Source organism: Equus caballus, chromosome 26, assembly GCF_041296265.1.
Source record: "Equus caballus isolate H_3958 breed thoroughbred chromosome 26, TB-T2T, whole genome shotgun sequence".
In the NCBI taxonomy this organism is placed as follows: domain Eukaryota; kingdom Metazoa; phylum Chordata; class Mammalia; order Perissodactyla; family Equidae; genus Equus; species Equus caballus.
In genome coordinates this window covers 29,793,440-29,807,935 of record NC_091709.1, presented here as the reverse complement: position 1 = coordinate 29,807,935, position 14,496 = coordinate 29,793,440, and positions in this window count along the sequence as shown.

Here is a 14,496-nt window from a genome sequence, read left to right as displayed (position 1 = left end):
ATTCATCTTTTTCTTATTTAATGTAGCCAAAGAGAACAGAAAGAAAAATGTTTAGTAGCACACTTTAATATGCAGGTTATATAGCCATAGGCTTGATTTTAAGATTACCAATGGAAAAACCACAAATTTCATTTTATACTCTCTATGGCATTACAAAAAGAACTTTGATATTTTATACCATGGTTTTGGCTCTTTCTCTGAATTATTTTGGCCTATTTTTCTTTAATCTAATTTTACAGTTAGACTTTTTAAAATTAACCAAATACATCTTGATAGACTGGCCGAAAAATTCTCATTGACTATGTTGTTAAATGTTTTGTACTGCCTTCTGACAGCATAAATATTATAGATCTAAAAATAGTCTAAAAGTTTTTCACATGTTAAAATAAGAACTAAAATGAGGGTTTAAAAACTTTACAGTTATACTAAACATCGAAGTATGACTTTTGGTTACTCTTGTTTTATTGTGACAGAGAAGAAACTGAACATTCCGTATAGCAAATTCAATTAGACATGTCTACTATTACCATAAGTCATAATTATCAGATGAATGCATAGTGAAGTAAAATGGGAATTTTAAGGTTACATAATGGCAGTCAGCTACAGTATATACACAAATTAAATGCCTCATATAAGGCTGAAGGGTCTTCTTAAATAAATATATCTGTTAAACTAATAAAATATTGGCACAATAAAATTATCTACTTAACAGATTTCTGATGTGTTCTGCCAAATTGCCCTGACACATTTGAAATCACAGGGCTTGGAGTTTTCTAAGAGTTAATGATTTGAACTGTCATCTGAGAAATTTAAATGTTTTTCTCATTCATTGCAGACTCTCCAGTATAAATCTTTGTGTGAATGGTTTATGCTTTAAAGCAAGAATTGTTTAACTCTCAAAATCTCATTAAAATAATGAAAACTTTATTAAGTACTCCAAATGGTCATATATTCATAAACTAGCCAGGTTAAGTGTTTGTTTAAGGAATTTTGAATAAACAGAAAGTTTTGGATAAGAAATAGAAGAAAAAATGATTTTCAATCTTTATGCTTTTTTTTTTTAAACGAGTCAATGTTCTGAATATTTGCAATATCTCTCAACAGATGGTAACTTGGAGATGTCCTTAATACACTAACACTCTGAGAATGAGATGAGTTTGCTATTACTAGAAAGTATGTAAGGACAATATTACTATTATTTTTTCTAAAGCAGATCATAATGAATAGAAAATGCTCTTTAGTATTTATCTTTAGATAAGAAACTGATAAACATTTTCTTATATGTGCCAGATCTTTCAGGAGACTACCAAAGAAGAATTCACATCAAAAACCAAAATTCTGTGGTTAATCTCTCTCTTCTTGCTGAGTTACTTATTGAGTCATTTGCCTTCAAAATTCTCGTTGGAAGATTTTTCTGCCATTTCTAGCTATTAGACTTATTTTTAAAGGAAAATAAAGCGTTTATTTAGCAAAATTGAGCAATTGTTAAATAAGTATCCTTAACTTCTAATTTTTCCTCTGATTTTAGAAGAGTATATAGAAAAAAATCCTTTCTATTAATTTGGCTTAAAAATGGTTGAATCTGGGAGGTGAGTATTCCTGGTTGCACATAGTAGATTAAACACACACATTTATTGCTACTTCCTAAGCAAACTACTGAAATGATAAGGATGATAAGAAATGATAAGAAGAGAGATAAAAAATGTAAACCAAAAGGACAAAGAGGATAGGAATGGATAGAAGAGGGGACAAAGGACTGAAAATAGTTTTAGAACATAGGACATTGATGAATGGTCAAAGGAAAAGGTTCACAGCTCATCGGATCCTATTCTTTGGCCTCTGGGATGCCTGAGAATTGAATGCTGTTACAGGCTGAATTGTGTCCTCCCCAAATTCATATGTTGAAGTCCTAATGCCCAGTATCTCAGAATGTGACTGTATTTGGAGATAGAGTCTTTAAAGAGGCAATTAATGTTAAATGAGGTCATCAGGGTGGGCCCTAGTCCAATATGACTTGTGTTCTTATAAGAACAGTAGATTAGGACACAGACACACACAAAAGAAAGTCCTTGTGAAGATATAGGAAGGAGAAGATGGCCATCTACAAGCCAAGGAGAAAGGCATCAGAATGAAACCAACCCTGCTGATACCTTGATCTTGGATTTCTAGCCTCCAGAACTGTGAGGACATAAATTTCTAAGTCACCCAGTGTGTAGTACTTTGTTATGGCAGTCTTAGGAAACAAACACAGATACTTAAATTAGTAATATAGATTCAAAGAATATATAGGAGTATATCAGGTCCAAGAAAAATAAGAGTACTCCTGAGTTTCTTATGTACTGAACCAGTCTCTTTACCCAGTTGTAGAGATTGTTAATTAGCTATCCTAGAATTGATGAGTAACTTAGAAATAATGAGTTTCAGAGGTATCAGAGAAAGAGTGCAAGTGTCTGGATGACTAGCAATATAGAAAAGCCAGAGGGATCCCAGAGCTAATGGCTTCCCGGAGCCGATGTGATTCACATCCACTCAGCATCATTTCTCCTAACCACACTTGGGAGTCATGAGACCTTGGTTATGCTGTTGTACATGCCATGATTCCTCTTCCTTATTCTTTCTTAAAGCTAAATATGCTTTGTACCCAGTGAAGGCTACTGTGCCTTGTGAGTTTGAATGATAATCAAACCCAAGATCTCTGTGGCTGGTTGAGCAGAGTGGGAGCTGCAGTGTTAATCAGCTGAGACCACCCAAAGGGAAACTAAGGAGAAATAAACTCATTTGCCCTGTAGAATAAAGAAGCAGTTCAGGATTAGGTGCAAGCTGTACCATGGAAGAAACAGAAAGAGCGATGAGTTGTGGGGCTGAAAACTGTAGGATGGTAGAAATCTATGTAGAGAACAGTAGACCCTTGAGCCCTTCTCCAATCCACAAGCCAGGCAACTCACTCTCCCTTTCTTTCCTTTTCTCCCCACAGCATCTCTGACCAGAATTCTATCTTCTGGGGAAATTAAACCAGTAACGACAACGACTCAGGAACATCCGACGTCATGGAAGTGAAAGGTGAATTAGATAGCTGAAAATAAGTGAATTAAGTGCAAACCTGCCTACAGAATGGTAAACCTGTAGTCTCTGTTTCCACCTAACTTTAGAATTTATTCAGCCAGATATGATTCCCTTCTTTCAGTATGTTATTCTGCACACAAACTTGTCACAGAGAAAATGTGTGAGAATCTGATACTGGGGGTCCATAAATAAAGACTACTTGCCACAAGATTACCTTCCAATAGAGACTATCAGTTGCCAATTTCTTCCTATGCTCATAGATAGGGTTTCTGATCTGTCTCTAATATGGACAGACCAAGTTCCCCAGATATTTGATAAAATATTTAATAAAAGAGAGAAACCAAAATAACAAATGGGTGAATGATATTGAAGAAAGCAATAGTTCAAGGAGCAGAAGAAATTGTTAAAGAAAACTACAATTTATATTCAAAAGAGAAGATGCATCTATGGAAGAAGGACAAGATCATATAAAACACAGCAATGAGCAAGCAAAAATAACTGAATGTTGAGAGCAGGATTTCAGAAAACTCAACCAAGGAACAAGAAATATGAAGTTTCTGAATTCTGTATTCAGAAACTGTGTACACATATTAGATGTGCAAAAGACAAACAGGGGATGATAGAAAAGGTAAGGTTAAAACATCAGAAAGATGAAAAAATTCTAACCTTCTCTGCACTCTTGCTCAGAAGCTATTAGAGAATGTACTTCATCAAAATGAAAGCATAAACTAAGAAAGAGGAAGAAATCTGGTAAGAAACAGGAGATTAAGCACAGGAGAATAGGAAGGAGCAGTCTTAGGTAAAAATCTCAGCAGTGAGCCAAGAGAACTACTATTTCAAGTAAGCTCTAGACGGAACGTCATGGAGTGAGGAGTGGACGAAAAGTAGATAGATTATATGATTCATTTGATCTATAGAAAATAGTACTGAAAGTTGTTTAAGAGCTCTAGATATGAGTTTAGAAATAGTCAGTGATAGATAGAAGAAAACCAAAGCACATGAAAAGAATGCTGCAATTATCAACTCCAGTGAAAACAAAAGTTTTAACAAATGGAAATATAAATAAAAGTTTTAAGAAATGGAAATATAATCATAAACTCATTACTCTTCTGGGTGGTAGATAAAATTAACATAGTTATGTGTTGTAAATGTTGCATACAGATTTAACCAAAATTACAACAGGATGTAATAGCAGGATGGGAGAGAGCAAGAAAGCAGGATGGGAGAGAGCAAGAAAGAGAAGTTTAAGTGAGTTAACGTATATCACAAAATATACTAGATCATATCAAAAATGGATGTGTCGGGAAATAACAATGGGCTGTATTGTGTGTTGTTAACTTGACATGCGTTATGGCCCAGTCTTTCCAAGGTCTTCTCCAAGAAGTAGAAGCTGGGAAGGATATTTTCCAGGTTCTCCTTATTCATATTCTTCATTCATTGAACAGTACTTCCATGAGATTTGAAAGGTAGAGGAGAAGGACAGACTCCTATTACAGGTGGCAGCTGAAGATAGACACTTGCTGGATGTGAGATTTCAAGAAGCCTCCAGTCGACGTTTTTGAGAATCATCTTCATTGGTGCTTATAGCTAAGGTCCTTGGATGGGAGTGGTCCAGAGGTTCTTAAGTTTTACAGTGACCTTGAGGTGAGCATCTAAGATCTGCCTGTTGGAGTTAATGTCTTCATTAGCTATTTTCTATGATTTTTCTCCACAGCCTTTCCAACCATCACATAAATCTTTATTTTTGCATATTAAAACCATTGGAAGATGTAGACTAGCTTGTTTTCCCAACTGAATTTGGACTTAAATAAGCAGTATAAAATTTGTATTTAAAAAAAGGAGATCAATATGAGATGAAACAGGTAAAAAGTTAAATGTTAGAAAAAGGAGGGGAGGAGTAAGATAGATTTTTAATATCCATATTTATCAATATTACCCTAAATGCACACACAAGGTTTCCAGGGCAGAGAAGAATATTATTTACACACAGCAAATAAGCAAGTGGTTTCTTGGATCCTCAATTTCTTATCCCTGGAGTGAAGCAATGAGATCCAGGTGTTATCCTACATATACTGGTTTGTACTGTAAATGAGGAACCAGAACAAAAGAACCTGGGTGCTTTTTTTACTCTAACCCTTTGGAGTGTATATAAATCTCTCTAGGGAAGAGATAAGACCATTGTCTTCAGCTTTATAAAGTCCTTCTTACTACATCTTCATAGTCTCAGGTCTCAGCTTCCCAACTCCCCCGATAAATTCCTCAGAATTCTCTATCTAAATCAGCCATAAATTATCTCCCCAAATTTGCCCTAGTTGCAAATCTCTGTAACATTTACTCAGAAGGCTTTAACGGTGCAGAAATACAAAAATATTTTCTCTACAACCTCATAGGGCATTGTTGTGTTTTAGAATTATGGATCATATGAATATTTAAATTATGTGTATGTGTTACTATAATTAGTATATGTATTATAATTTATTACTTTTTTAAAGAACTGATCGTGTTGGACCTGGATAAGACTTCATGGTGGTTAAGACTTAACTTGGTGGTTAAGTAGTTACAACCGTAGCAAGAGCAGAACTGCAGTGGTGAGAGCTAAACATATCATTACCTGATTATTACATGATATTTGCAGACAGAAATGAGAGGTCTTTACGATTCACATATTTTGTTGAAGGATCCACATGCTTCTTGTGTGAGATTATTAAATTATCATGACACCAAAGTCTGCCTGTGAAACTTACATCCAAATGTTAGCATTCAAAAGACTACTGGTTGCTTAATTTGCCTTAATTTTTATAACAATGTTTTCCATTTTTAAAAAGGAAATATTTTTTATTAAGTACACTAGTGACATTCCTCCCCCCCCACCCCCCCCAGGAACATAGGTATTGACACAGCTATTTTATACTGAAACTGGCAGACTGATTCTCCTTTAGCTTCTGGGAAATTAAAAAACAAAACCAAAAGACCGCAATAAATTAAAACTGAAGCATCGGTGGTACCAAATAAGAGAAGACAGCCCTTACAAATTGTGGGGTAATTTGCATGAAGCTTTTGTTGTAATGCCCAGGAATACATTTGATATTTTTGCACTCTTCAATGGTAGTATATTTTATTCCTACTGACAGCAAAAGTAATTTCTTTGAACGAAACGAAAGTAATTGTGTGAGTTCAACTTGACTTTACTGCAACATCTCTGTAGTGTCTGCATTTGTTTTTGCATATCTAAATGTGAAAAGCAGATATATTCCTGGTACTTGAAGAATGAGATTTTGGTAAGGGCAGCATGACATAGGTAGAACATGTGCCTTCTTTCTTTCCTATTCCTTTCAGTTTGAAATACTTTGAAAGAGTACTTTATATCCACCTGATAATTTGTGTCTTTTTAGAAGAATGCTCAAGAGTATCAATAATTATGTTAAAAAATCAGAAATGACCAGTTTTTCCAGGAATACTGATAAATTCAGACTGCCTTTTTTTTCAGCATTTGAATCCCCACTTTCCTCACATCTCTGCTATTTGCCTCCACTTGTAGCTTCATCTATATTTCAGTCCCTAAAATAAGCCCTGTCTAATGAAGAGAAAGTTATTATGCCTGTGACTTTATGGTTTCCTATTGATGGGAATGCCCTCCCCCAGTGCCTTTTGGGTAGGTCCTACTTTAAAGACTCAATTCACAGCATGAAGCTTTTGTTGTAATGCCTGGGAATACATTTTTACTCTTAAAGTAACAATTGGCTATATACTCATGAATTGATTTTATATCTCAAAAGAAGATTCTAGGCTCTTCCATTCTCATAATACTTGCTAACATCGTTTATTGAACAAGGCTCTTTAGTATTATCTTCATATTAGATATAAACTTACTGTTACCTTCAAACAGTATTTATGAGAAAATTTTAAATACATAGTCAAGATTGACAGCAGTTGGGGCCGACGTGGTGGAATAGTGGTTAAGTTTGTGCACCCTGATTTGCCAGTCAAGGGTTCGCAGGTTCAGATCCTGGGCATGGACCTAGCACCACTCGCCAAGCCATGCTGTGGCAGCATCCCACATAAAACAGAGGAAGATTGTCACAGATGTTAGCTTGGTGACAACCTTCCTCAAGCAAAAAGAGGAGGATTGACAGCAGCTGTTAGCTCAGGGCTAATCTTCCTCACCAAAAGGAAAAAAAGAGACAATGGCTGTAGTTGATGCCCTTTATGCCTGCAACACAATCCTAACAAAATTATAAAGATGTGAGAGGAAGTGAGTCAAATCCTTGAGACTTCTTTGAGCATCTCCAAATGAATTTTTAAAAATTGCTTCAGCAATGGGTTATGCGTGTATTTTGGTTATTACATATCTGTAGTCAACATGAATAAAAGTCTCAACTTATACAGTTACAAAAAAAAATTGCTTGACGTTTTATTTTTTTCCCCAAGGAATCCAATGCTCTCTCTCTGAGGATAGCAGCATTCACTTAGCTGGAACTGTTAATAAGGAGCTTTGTAAGTCATTATATTAAATTTAAAAACTCCAATGCGCTTGTCACTGTCAATCTTCAGATAAATTGGAAAGGACAAATGGAATTTTAAAACTTAAGCCAACTTTCAGGAACTCTTGAACTCTATGAATATCACCCCCAATCCCAGGGGCTGGCTTAATACAGACTAATATAGTGAAATGATTTAAAGGCCTCGTGTGATCACATCACTAAAAGGTATCAGAAACTTTTTCTGTGAATATTCTGTGAAACAATTTCTTCACAACTTACATCCTGGAAAAGACATTTCAAGAAATTCTATGCCTGAGTCTAGAGTAGACCTCAGGATGCTGATCTTGGATTCCTACCTCTCAATTAAATAGAAAAAGTCATCTTCAAATTACTGAGACCTCAAACTGAGGGGTTTGAGAGAATCTCCCAAAAGCAAATGACTGCAGAAAGGAGAAGCGTCTACATAATACTGTCTAATCAAGCAGATGATCGACAGTTTGAAGTACACTACTTTCGCTCAAGTTCTTTAGAACAAGGTAAACAGAACTACAGATTTTCATGCTATAAGCTGTGTGCTTTTCTCATCCATTATCTTCTTAGATATTTTATTTCCCATTTGCTTGCTCAAGATTTGTGATTTTTTTGCAGATACAGAATACATCTTGATGATGATAAGGCCCCTATTCATTTTTTTTTTGATTACAAAATGATCACCACAGTAAGTCTAGTTAGCATCTATCACCACACATAGCTACAAATTTGTTTTCTTGTGATAAGAACTTTCAAAATCCACTCTCCTAGCCACTTTCAAATACACAATACAGTATTATTAACTATATTCAACATGCTATACAATATATCCCCATGACTTATTCTTTTTATAACTGGAAATTTGTACATTTGACCACTTTCACCCATTTCGCCCAACCCTCACATCCCCCTCAGACAACTACCAATCTGTGTTCTATATCCATGAGCTTAGTCTCCTATTCTTACTATTGCTTTTTCCATTCCCAGTCACTCCTTGATATGAGTCCAACACCTGGACACAATTTGCTTATGCTTTGGCTAAAATGTGTAATGAAACAGATTGTTGGGTTTGTATTCTATTTTATGCCTTGCAGTTTTTCATCGGGAATAGTTCCTTGTAATATATCTGCTGGTTTTCTAAGTGACCTTTTAGATTGCAACACCACAACAGGCCAGAGAGCCAGAAATCTAAACTTGTTATCAGGATATACCTAGGGTTGGAGTTGTGTTTCTGCACTGAAACAATGCACATGGACCATTCCTGTTTGCTAGCTATGAACCAAACTTTTACAAAATGAGAGCTTGGCAAAGAACTAAGGAACTGATGGTGTATATTCCCAAACTGTCTCACTTTTAAAGAGCTTACAAGAACAATGCCCCATTTATGCTCAATCTCAAATTCTTTACTTTAGATCTCCCCAGTGACCTTGCTACTAAAAAATTTATCTCCTTGTATTAGACCATTCTCAATGAGTGATGCCTAAACATTACAAAGTTATTTGACATCCCCAAGTCATATTTTTGGCTGCAAATAGCTCATGGTATAATAAAGAATCTTACTCCATTTATTGCTATTCGATTACTAACATCTTTTAAACCTGCATCCTCCTTCTTGCCTTCTGCTTCACATTTGGGTAAGCTGAAGAGAAATCCTGACTGTTTTCTCCTTTGGTGGAGGAGGGACATTCAAACTGTGCAAGTCCCTGCCTGTGTGTGGAAAATTCACTCTCGCCTCAATTTTTTCATGTCTTTCAGTACTTTATTTATTTAATTTTAAAATTTATTTTATTGTAGTAAGAACACTTAACATGTGATCTACCCCAATACATTTTTAAGTGTGCAGTGCATGATTGTTGACTATAGGCACAATGTTGTATGACAAATCTTTGGAGCTTATTCATCCTGTTTGACTGGAACTTTGTGCTTGTTGGTTAGTAACTCCCCTTTTTCTCCTCTCCCTAGCCCCTGACAGGCATCATTCCACTCTGTGACATTATGAATTTGACTATTTTGGATATCTCATATAAGTGTAATGATGTAGTAGTGTCTTTTTGTGACTAGTTTATTTTACTCAGCATGAAGTCCTCCAGGGTAACCCATATTGTTGCATGTGACAGAATTATCTTCTATTTTAAGGTTGAATAGAATTCTACTGTGTATACTGTACCACATTTTCTTTATCCATTCAACCATCAATGGACATTTAGATTGTTTTCATATCTTGGCTATTGTGAATAATGCTACAATGAACATGGGAGTGCTAATATCTCTTTGAGATCCAGATTTCAATTATTTTGGATAAATATCCAAAAGTGGGGATCACATGGTAGTTCTATTTTTATTTTGTGAGGAACCTCCATGCTGTTTTCCATAGTAGCTGCACCATTGTGCATTCCCACCAACAATGTGCAAGGGTGGCAATTTCTCCACATCCTTACCAACGCTTGTTATCTTTTTTCTTTTGATAATAGCCATCCTGACAGGTGTGAGGTGATATCTCATATGGTTTTGATTTGCATTTCTCTGATAACTTCTGATATTAAACATCTTTTCTTATAGCTATTGGCCATTGGTATGTCTTCTTTGGAGAATGTCTATTCAAGTTAGTCCCACTTTTTAACCACAATGAAAACTCTGAGCCAATCTCCTTTCCTTGCTCTCCCAAGCCATTTAGGACTTGCTTGAAAGACTTGCTCTGCTCTCCCCAGAGACTTCAACTTAAGTAATAACTATTTTTAATCTTCTTAATTATGTGTGGTGTCATCAGTTTCAACATCCAAACTAAATTTTGGGTGGAGACCATTCAGTATTGAGAGAATGACCACAAAAGAAGGCATTGATATATTCTCTGGCTTCACCTGGAAAATGACCCAAAGTAGGTACTGAGACAATGAGTGTCAATAAAACTTAACTGTTTGCTTAGAAAATTCTTACTCAGAGAGATAAGACTGCTAACTAGTCCAAAAACTGCTTCAGGAAATCTTTGCAAACCAACTTATCTGAGTTTGCTCATCAATTAGTTATCTAATTAGGACAACAGCCTGCTCACCTGGACAAAGAGCTTGCTTATGAGGACAACAGTCATCTCATCAAGACTGGTTTCAAGACTCTGACCTTGCTGTGTCCACCAATCTTAAACCATTATGCCATGAACTCTCAATCAAAACCTTGGAGTCTGGGGCCAGCCTGGTGGTGCAACAGTTAAGTTTTCAGACTCTGCTTTGGTGGACCGGGGTTCGCCAGTTCGGATCCCGGGTGCGAACATATGCACTGCTTGTCAAGCCATGCTGTGCCAGGCGTCCCACATATAAAGTAGAGGAAAGTGGGCACAGATCTTAGCTCAGGGTCAGTCTTCCTCAGCAAAAAGAGGAGGATTGGTGGCAGATGTTAGCTCAGGGCTAATTTTCCTAAAAAAAAAGTATTAAAAAAATGAAAATAGAAATTAATCTGTTAAAAAATAATAATAATAAAAAATAAAATTCTTTGTAATACAAGCTACCTTCTTTAAAAAAAAAAAAAAACCTTAGAATCCAGGGAATAAAACTTATAAACGTCCTTTCTTCCCGCCCCCCACCCCCCTGTAATACTATTAAGAGCTTGTAAAGGTGGAGTTTTTCATTCCTATAAATTTAGTAAACTCAATTTTGACTGATGAATAGTTTTTGAGTTTTGCTGTTTTGCTTTTTTGAGCAGGCGGTGATCTTTGTGGTGAGTCTAGAGTTAGCCCATATTTTGTCTTACCTAAGCTGCTTAATTTTTCTAATTGCTCTTTCCATGGCTTAACATGGTTTACAATTCACTGCTGTTTCTCCAAATTGCAGCCATCCTCAGTATTGACCCAAGTATTTCATAGATAGTTTTTCTGTTCTACTTTTGCCTTTATCAGACCATAATCAAACTAACTTTCACATATATTCAGCAATACGAACTCCTTAAGATCAGGAGTCTGTGTGTCTGCTCCTTCTATAGCACGGTGACTTACACAGTAAGTAACTGTGAAATGTTTATTATGTTAATGGACTCCTATTGAGTATGCTACTGACACAATTTTTGACTTCTCTCTCTATCCTCCAACATATGGTGCTTCATATCTTGTGCTAGTTGTATTCATGTAGTTGGTTCTTTAAACCAGAGAATAGAGCCAATTTGTGCAAATTAAGTACAGTGCCCAAATCTAATATTCTAAACAGACACAACAAAGAACTTCTCACTCTATTGTTGCAGATATTCTATTTTTATTATCAAAGCCCACAGATCGCATTGGTATTTTGAGGCACATTGTGTCTTCTATCAAGTATAGAATTAGCTAAATCCTTAATGTCTATTTTTTTTTTTTCACCATTTATGATACTAAGTTCTATCTTGTGGTATTTCCACTCCTATTGGTTTTTTGGACCAGGGGTTAATTATTTTATCTCATTATTAGATTACTCCAGCCTCTTAAAATCTTGTCAAATCTTAATTCTATGTTATCCATTATCTTTCTTCATTACCCATATCTTCATTATCCTTCTTGGTTTTGTACTAATCACAGGTTTAGTATTATACTCTCTAAATCTTTATCTTGATTATTGATCAACATCTGAACTAAACAGATCTAAGGAGAGAGTTTGTGCCATAGATAAAAGACCTATAATCATGTTAGCATCATCCTCTGTGACAAGGCCATTTGGTCATGTGTGTTTAGACTGGACACACGAGGAAAACCTGGATAATCTGGAAAGTGCATGCAGACCCCTTCCCATGCTTGGATCAGAGTCTCCAGATAATCAATGTCTTTGGAATGAAATCCTGAAACCTCTGTGGTTGGCTTCCAGTTGTAAGACCACATTCACTGATGGAATATTGATACATTCTTCCAGTCATCTTAGACTCACTTTTTCTGGGAATCTTTCTGATCACATCTTCCAAGATTCGGTTAGGGGCCTCATCTGTGTGTTTTTATAGGGTTATTTATTACTACTATTACAGAAGTTTCACACTTTATTGTAATTGTTTATGCACATGTTTATATTTCACAATAGAGTGTAAAAGCCATGAGTGAGGGAACTTTATTTTGTCCATTAATTAATTGTATCTGAAGCCCCTAGATTTGCGGCTGACTTATATTCAGTGAATATAAAATGTCATCCCAAATACACTCATATTACTTTCTAATGAATGAAGAAATGTTAACATCTTTATTTTCTATCACTGATCTAATCTCTCCTAAGAGCCTCAATCCCACTGGGTATCAGGCAAATTTAAGCTTGGATTTAAAAAACCGCCATTTTAAAAAATATGTGTTCTAAATTCAATTCCTTATCAGGGCTGATATAAAAGTATTTTATGTGAAGGATCAGTTTTTCTAAGTTCTTCTCCCCTTTTCATCCACTCTCCACTCTCTACTTCCTCCTTCCAAGGTGGTGAATAGTTATATGAAGGAGTATGCTGAGTCCTTATAGAGCACGAAAGAAAAGATTCTTCTGAGCCATGATCTTCTGAGCTTCCAGACCCCACTAGCTCAGTGGAGTGGCTAGTTTCTTTGTAATAAGGAATTTGGCTTCCCTTTGTCCCCAGTTCTGTGAAGTAGCTTCTAAATCCTTGGAAATTCCCCAAGTAATAGAAGTATCTTTGTTATTTGTGGTGGACCCCAGTGGTTTATGCTAACGAGGTGACTCATGGGGTTGCAGGTGGTTGAGATACTCTAGATAGTTTGTGCTAATGACAGATGACTGAATAAGGGCTGACCAGGCTAGAAAGACCAACCATATGATTAGGGGCGTTCCAGCTTTGAGTTATGTGATATCAGCTCAACCTCTGGGGAGGGAAGGAGGACTGAAGATCAAGTTTAATTGCATGGCCAATGATTCAATCAATCAAGCCTATGTAATGAAACTTCACTAAAAACTTTGGATACCTAAACTTGGAAGAGCATCCTTGGTTGGCAATATATCGTGCATATTGTTACACACTGATGATCTGGGAGGGTGACATATCCTGATGCTATAAGGAAAGGACATTGGGAGCTTTGAGTATGGGATCCTCTGAGAGCTTGATCTATGTGTCTTTTCTTTGGCTCATTCTGATTAGATTTCTCTCTGCTATAATGAAACTGCAATGGTAAGTATATCACTTCCCTGAGTTCTGTGAGTCATTGTAGCAATTATCAAACCTGAGGGAATAGTGAGAACCCTCAAATTTGTAGCCAGTTGGTGAGAAGTGAGGGTGGCCATTGGGACTCTAAGGCTTGTGGTTGGTGTCTGAAGCAAGGGTGGTCTTGTGGGAGACCGCACCCTTAACTTCTGAAGTTTGGCCTAATTGTAGGTAGTCAGTGCTGAAGACATTGCACTTGTCTTTTCTGTGCTGCTGAGTTCTGAGCAGTTCTTGTAATGATCCTAGCTCTTTGCTGACCCGCCATCCTTTGTAGAATGCCTGTGGCCCTTATCCAGAGGATTCAGTTAATCTGAGTCCCCCAAAAACTATAGGGACCTGTCATCTGCCATAGTTTCTGGCATGCCATTATTCTCTATCTTTTTGAAAGTGGCTGCATGCATTAAAGGCTAGTACCACCTCCAAAAATCCCAGAGTGAATTTTGTGTTGTACCGCCTAGACTCCCCTTTAGGACTAAAAGACCAAGTCCCTCAGCTTCTCAGAATGTTGCTAGCTAACTACTCTCAGATGACAGCCTTCTCTGGAAAAATGTCCCATGTTGGAGTCAGCTGCTTTGTCTAAGGTCACACCCCCTTCCTAGAGATAACCTACATTTAATGATGATAGATTCAGGAATATAAAACCCAACCCCCTCACTACAATGAAGGAAGTGCTAAAGGATCCTCATAGCTTCAAAGTTCCTCGTAGTTCTGGCTGAGGGCTTTGTTTGGACTACGTTATAGTTCAACTTCTCCTTCTGTATAATCCTGCCTCATTTCATTCCTTTTT